This window comes from Schistocerca nitens, chromosome 3, assembly GCF_023898315.1.
Source record: "Schistocerca nitens isolate TAMUIC-IGC-003100 chromosome 3, iqSchNite1.1, whole genome shotgun sequence".
NCBI classification, from domain to species: domain Eukaryota; kingdom Metazoa; phylum Arthropoda; class Insecta; order Orthoptera; family Acrididae; genus Schistocerca; species Schistocerca nitens.
In genome coordinates, this window is record NC_064616.1 from 451,990,978 (window position 1) to 451,998,863 (window position 7,886).

A 7,886-nucleotide genomic window follows, 5' to 3' on the forward strand; every position below is an offset into this window, starting at 1 on the left:
GGCGATCATACATGTCGCCATCATCAGGTGAACTGACGGACTGAGCTCCTGTGAACGTGCCGGCACGGAGATCCGTACGCTAAGGCTGCTCAGAGGGAACTGGGTTCGGTCGCGGCGGCGGCCGATTTAAATACCCTCCGCCCGCGGCGCGCTCCCTCCGCCGTCCGCGCCCCGCGCCAAGGTCGCGCGGTGGAACAGATTGCGACGGCGTCTGAGATGAAGTCGGTGTGATGGCTCAGTCCGCCGTGGTCGTCACAACTATACGTTTGCTCGGTGTACTCTTGATTAACCCGATCGCTGGTTCCCAAGCCTTGCAAAGATTATAGCCACAGTCGCGGTTTATGAGGTCGTCATTGGTGCGAATTTCGATGGCCTCTCTAACAACGCTGTCCCAGTATCTCGATGTCTGTACCAGAATCCTCGTGCGGTCATACTCCATGGCGTGATTTTCCGACAAACAATGTTCAGCGACCGCCGACTTGCTCGGATACATCAGTCGAGTGTGCCTCTGGTGTTCACGGCATCGATCCTCGACGGTACGCATCGTCTGACCAATATACGACTTTCCACATTGACACGGAATCTGGTACACGCCGGCCTTCCTCAAACCGAGGTCATCCTTGGCGCTCCCCACCAGTGCACGAGTTTTATTTGGAGGACAAAACACAGTTCCGACCCGGTATTTCTTCAGAATGCGGGCGATTTTCCCCGAGAGTGCGCCTGTGTATGGAATAAATGCAGTGCCTACCTCCTCTCTCGTGACTTCATCCATCTCAACAGGTTGTGCTGCAGTGGTTGGGCGGAGAGCACGTTGAATCTGCCACTCTGAGTACCCAGTAGTGAATTTGATGTTGGGGTGTATGGAGTTTAGATTCACTATGGAGACTGAAACGGTGGGTAAATTACCTTTCCTTGACGTCTTGGTCAAGAGAAGGGCTGACGGCACCCTAGGTCATGGGGTGTATCGGAAGACTACGCACACTGATCTGTATTTGCACGCAGACAGCTGCCACCACCCTTCACAGAGGAATGGGGTACTTAAAACTCTAGTACATAGGGCGCGCACTATCTCTGACGCAGAGAGTCTACCCCAGGAATTGGAACATCTGAGAACTGTTTTTCGAAAAAATGGGTACTCAAAGTGGCAGATTCAACGTGCTCTCCGCCCAACCACTGCAGCACAACCTGTTGAGATGGATGAAGTCACGAGGGAGGAGGTAGGCACTGCATTTATTCCATACACAGGCGCACTCTCGGGGAAAATCGCCCGCATTCTGAAGAAATACCGGGTCGGAACTGTGTTTTGTCCTCCAAATAAAACTCGTGCACTGGTGGGGAGCGCCAAGGATGACCTCGGTTTGAGGAAGGCCGGCGTGTACCAGATTCCGTGTCAATGTGGCAAGTCGTATATTGGTCAGACGATGCATACCGTCGAGGATCGATGCCGTGAACACCAGAGGCACACTCGACTGATGTATCCGAGCAAGTCGGCGGTCGCTGAACATTGTTTGTCGAAAAATCACGCCATGGAGTATGACCGCACGAGGATTCTGGTACAGACGTCGAGATACTGGGACAGCGTTGTTAGAGAGGCCATCGAAATTCGCACCAATGACGACCTCATAAACCGCGACTGTGGCTATAATCTTTGCAAGGCTTGGGAACCAGCGATCGGGTTAATCAAGAGTACATCGAGCAAACGTATAGCTGTGACGACCACGGCGGACAGAGCCATCACACCGACGTCATCTCAGACGCCGTCGCAATCTGTTCCACCGCGCGACCGTGGCGCGGGGCGCGGACGGCGGAGGGAGCGCGCCGCGGGCGGAGGGTATTTAAATCGGCCGCCGCCGCGACCGAACCCAGTTCCCTCTGAGCAGCCTTAGCGTACGGATCTCCGTGCAGGCACGTTCACAGGAGCTCAGTCCGTCAGTTCACCTGATGATGGCGACATGTATGATCGCCGAAATATTGTGCCCGTTGGACACTATAGACCGGCAGCACACCCGTGGATATTTTGATTATCAAATACGCCGGGAGAAACTCAAGAATTACAGCTAATATATAGCCCAGAATTGACTAATGGGAAGCTGACGTCTACAAAACTGTTTTGCTGATCAGATCTGTTACCTCTTGTTGGTGTTCTGTAATTTAGTATTACTAGTATGTATGCCTCTGTTTCGTCTGTGATTTCTGATTTCTCTTCCATCCCTGCAATCAACGTTTAAATACCAAATGGGATAACGGGCAGTCTCGTATCCAACTATTTTCTTGTTTCCTCGACACCATTATTTATGGTCTTGTTATGTTCTGTTCGTACTATCCCTGGAAACGTGATACATTCCCCTGGTTGTATTCATATTTCTGAAATGGCAAGGGATATATTTAACGTTTTAACAGTTTTAAATAGACAGTGTTTGACTGAATTTAAGGAACGAGCATTTCATAGCATAGTACTATAGCACTCCCAGTGCAGGGAGGAATGGGTATGAGTCAGAATAGTGTGAGCAGTTGTTGGAGGTAATGTGGGAGCCCAGAGGGCTCCAGAGAACGGCATCTACAAATGTAACAAGTTCTTCATTGAAGCAACTGTACTGCGTAGGTCACCACGTCAGTGACTGGCTGGCCGCTGAATTGTGCTCAACTGGCTGTCTGCACGCCCCACAATGCTGATGCGTGATACGGATTCTCCAGCTACCGCCGACGGCCTCAGTACGTACGCCGGCGCCGCTGTTTCCTCGCCAGCAGCGCGTGTACTCGTCAATGGTATGTCTGCTATGGATCTGGGTGGCGCCTGGCTACGTCACGACAGGGAATCCTCACTCCATGCGATGGTGGATGACAGTTCGGGTGCACTGGGAGTGACTCACTGCCCCCTGTTCGTGAGTCAGCTCTGCTGCTGGAGTTGACCTGAGATGACCTGCTGTGCTGTAGCACTTCATCTGGGAGGGACTTAGTGTGTAGAGCTATTGCACTGCTGTGGCCTCAAAAAGGCGACCTGCTGGCAGATCCAAGTGGCGAACTCGTTTGACGTATCACTGGTAGAGCTGTGAAACTAAAAATTATTTCGTTACAAAATGCCCAGTACCTATGGTCGCCATCGACGCGCTTGTTGTGCATATGCGCCACTACCAGTTATGTATGCTAATCACCATTGCTACTGTTAGTGTGGAAATCGCCCTTGCCCCTTGCTGCACGAGTCTGTGTAGTACCACTGAGTTCACTGTTTCGGCAAGCTAACTCATCTTCCAACAATATTTCGGCCTTTTTGAATTGCTATAGTGAGAACAGTCGGTACTCACCTACTGTCAGCACTGCTGCAATACATTCTTGATTATAACTGTATAGCTGAGTTTCCTTGCTGTTAACAAATTTATCATTAATTTATTCTTCTTCGTATATATAGTGTATTTGCGCCAGGTATGCTGTTGCTGACGGCCTCACCGCAGTGGTAACACTGGTTCCCGTCAGATCATCGAAGTTAAGCGCTGTTGGGCTGGGTTATCACTTGGATGGGTGGCCATCCGTACTGCCAAGTGCTGTTGGCAAGCGCAGTGCACTCAGTCCTTATGAGGCAAACTGAGGAGTTACTTGACTGAAGCCGGCCAGTGTGACCGAGCGGTTCTAGACGCTTCAATGTGGAATCGCGCGACCGCTACGGTCGCAGGTTCGAATCCTGCCTCGAGCATGGATGTGTGTGATGTCCTTAGGTTAGTTAGTTTTAAGTAGTTCTAAGTTCTAGGGGACTGATGACCTCAGAGCCATTTGAACCATTTTGAACTTGATTGAAAAGTAGTGGTTCCAGTCTCATAAACTGACATACACCCAGGAGAGCGGTGTGCTGACCACATGCCCCTTCATATCCACATCCTGTGATGCTTGTGGTCTGAGGGTGACACGGCGGCCGGTCGGTACCGTTGGGCCTTCCAAGACTTGTTCGGACAGAGTTTAGTTTAGTTTATGTTGTTTGCTGGCTGGAGTGATGTTATGTTGGTATGGTACCAGGAATTTCTTATACATCCTGTACTGAGCAGATATGGGAAAAATTAACTCTCTAAATGTAGGTGATGTGCAATAGAGAGTGGCGATCCACTCATAAATTGATTCAAAGAGCTAGATCCTTTCACAGAATGAGCAGTTGGTAACTTGGAAAAAGGAGCGGTAGCTCTTCAGATCTGAAATGTATCTACAGTGACATCAATGTGTGGAACGAACATTCTAGGGCAGGTTGCTGCAATAGTGTTCTGCCAGAACGCTAAATTAGCTACTATGATATAGACTATGCTGCAAAAAATATGCTATATACAATGCGTTAAGTACAAGTTTATATACCTTGCTGTTGAGAATGGCTTTTGTCAGCCATGAACAGAATAGAAAGCAAATTAATGTCACTCTCTTAGAACATTTCATTAATGCAGAAAACGCTTTCTCATCTTCTATTTCTGCTTTTGATTTGAATAGAGAGCTTACAAGGAACTGCCCTGTTCATCCATTTGATGCTTCACTGCTACAGATGATACTCAGTGAAGTGGACTCTCTTGGCTCTCCTTCCAGTTATAACTCATTACGGAGCAGAACGCAGGTGGCTCATGAGTCACTGCACTCTTGGATCCCGACTCCCAGCCCCTGGCTCCCAGCTTTCAATTCCCAGCAGTGGGTCACAGCACCTGACTCCGTGTGGAGTGGATCACAAGATGACTCAAGAGTCACCATGCTCTTTGCGTTGTTGGCTCACTCAGTGATTCAGCTCCCAGCACTCTTGGCTTGCTCGCTAAATCATCTTGCAGTTAGACTTGAATCTCTCGCTCACTTCCCTCCATTTGAATTATCTATATTAAATTATCTATATTATTATCTATATTATTATCTATATTATTATCTATATTATTATCTATATTATTATCTATATTATCTATATTAAATCATAAATTTTCCAGGGTGAGTTTTTTATCTTGAGACAGTGAAATATCTCAGAAACTACACATCGGACTAAAAAACTGAAAAATAAGTGTTCAGTATTTTTAAAAGTTCTATCTGGTGATACCAATTACAAGCCCCCTGCAACATCCGCAGTGGGTGGTGGGCCGCGGGCAACTTTGAAATCTTAAATAGGAACACCCCATTTTTAATGCAGACTCGGACTCTATGGGAAAAAAATATGTAACTTTCCTGTTATTGCACAATAGCTGACACTATAATCGGCAAATAGCACTGTTGAGTTCCCAGGAGAAGTTATCTCGAGAAAAATACATTGAATCAAAAGAAAACAAAAGAAAATCAGACATGTTCAGTAACTGTGAAAAATGTTTGTATAGGGTATGTCCTCCATCCCTCAACAACAGATTGCTCATTTGAGGTGTAACCAACAGAGTGCTTCTTTGTACGAATTCATAGTAAGCGTTTAGTAACGTCGCCGCAAACTTCTATGTACTTATTTATGTGCAGATGGAATGATTTGACATAACTAATAGTGTTTCCAATGAAATGCTAAATCATGTTATCGCTGTTTCTGGCATTCACTCTTCAAGTGATTCCACAAACAAAAGGCAGGTGAAGGAAGACCTGACGATCTAGCAAGGGCAACAAATTGGACTGCCTCTCCAGATCTACCGCCGATTGTACACGCGATGTAATACTTTTCGAGTTGCTACATAATAACCACATTATTTGTCGTAGGTCTGCGTGCAGTACTGGAAGATAGTCCTCCAAGAATGTTCGACATTTATCGCCATTTAAGGTGCCATCAATAAAGATGCTCCATTGAGTCTCTCACCAAATATTCAACACCAAACATTCACATGCCACGGACGCTGGCGTTCAACTTGGCGTAAGCAATGTGGGTTTTTCATATTCCAGTAATTCATGTTGCGTCGATTAAGCGTCCTGTGGTTGAAGGTCGATTCGACAGAGAACAACACTGGAGATCACCGGCAAAATATTACTGGGTACTGGAAATCATTGCCATGAAGTTCATAATGGAGGGAAACAGGAAACGAATGATGTTTCCTACTTTTCAAAATTCGGAAAACACTACCCCGACTAATTCCCGATTCACGACTTAATTGCTGAGTGCTAACGTTGAGGATACGGTTCACTGCAGATAACAGCAAACTTTCATTACTATCTAATCAACTGTTCTTCGACAGTTCCTTTTTCGTGGCTGTACAGTTCACATAATGGTAAACTGCCGGATAAGCCGATGAAAACAAGGGCGTGATCGCATCCTGTTTGGGAAGCCTTGAGTATAAAAGGTTATAGCATATCGACGTTCCTGCCACTTTTCCATAAATGTAAACCATCTCAGTTTTCTTCTTCTATCATCCTAGTTTCTCCTCATTTGTGTGGAACGTCGCGCCTGGAGTGCCTTGTGTCACCAAAAAGAAAAAACCACTTGGTCTCAACTCGCAAACCCTTCGAACTATCCGCTCTATTCCTCTATCTTCTGCATTGTAACTAATAACACAGCCAGGTAGTGAAGAAACGTATTTAAGGAATGAGGGACGGCGTGCATGCAATGCGATCATGTCAATTAATTAACTAATATTTCAAAACAACTATACAGAGAAAACTGCAAAACACTCAGTAATTAGCTACACACGTCTGTTTTTATGTTTTGGATCCAGTGACTTTTTTTCTCGAGATGATACAGTTTTAGAAGTCAACTATGTGATTTGTCGATCACAGCGGCATCTATCATGCAACGACAAAAATGTTACGTACAAAAGTTTCGTGTTTTTTTGCCGTGTAATCCGACTCCACAATAAAAAAAGCGATTTTACTATTTACGATTTCGAAGTTTCCCCTTCGCCCCACCCTTTGGGGTTGGGACAGGAAGCAATACTTTTGTATCGCTGGACATTATTTTTAAAAATATTGGATACATATTTTCTGTTTTCTAAGTCATTAAGATATTTCTTTATATCAAGACAAAAAACTCACCCTGCGCGCATTTTTGTACTCATTTTCAGTTTTTGCTACTTAAAAAGTGTATTTAAAATTTTCCATAAACGTACTTACAAAGCTGCAGGCCTTAAGTCAATCACGTCGCCGTCCAATATAAGATTTTCTAGTGATATCTGGTATCATTTTACAAAACTAGATAAAAGAAGAAAATTCCGTTACTACCAGCAACAGCTTCCCGTTCTCGTGACTCCTCATCAAACATGAAGAGACGTCTAAAGTTCAAGTAGCCAACAGTACTTCTGGAATGGTGTGGATCAGAAAGTCCATGAAGATCGCCATCAACCGATATTTCTTCTGCAGAATTAAAGACATTGTTTTTCACGAATCATCTTCAGATGAAGCCCTCAGTTCAGGAAATTAAAACGAATCTCAATATGTTTCCAGCCTGCCACTGTCATTTGACTGCCGAACAGAACCGACTTTTGTTTGCAATAACACGTAAGTAAATTTGTCGATACTATAAAGCCAATCACATAAAATAAAATAGTTAATTTCTTGTACTATGGGCCAAGAGCTTCCACAACTTTTTAAATGGCGTTCTGATTTTTCTGTTACAGTTTTTATTTCACTATTGCAGTTTCTACATTTGTGTCATTTTCAAGCATCTACAAACATAATACAACGTAATGAGAAAAATATGAATTCCACAGCTTGCACAACCTATTTTTGCAGTTTGTTATCAGTCATATACTTACAAGATTTGATATTTTGTCATACAGATGGGTTAAAAATATCATTATTGGAGGACTTCGTTACTTTTGATGGTAATGTAGTCATTGGTTCTTATTAATGACAATAGTAGATTTGTTATCGATGGCCAATAACAGGTGGACAACCATTAATAATATTAGTTTGTGTGCCTTCATTGCACATTTTGTAGATGATAAGATTCAATTAAAGTCGTAGTTTATTTTAGTCCCTTA

General features: G+C 44.7%; 1 pseudogene; it reads left to right on the forward strand.

The window, feature by feature from the left end:
- The first annotated feature begins 3,430 nt into the window (after window positions 1-3,430).
- LOC126249846 (5S ribosomal RNA) lies at window positions 3,431-3,548 on the forward strand (annotated as a pseudogene).
- The last annotated feature ends 4,338 nt before the right edge of the window (window positions 3,549-7,886 follow it).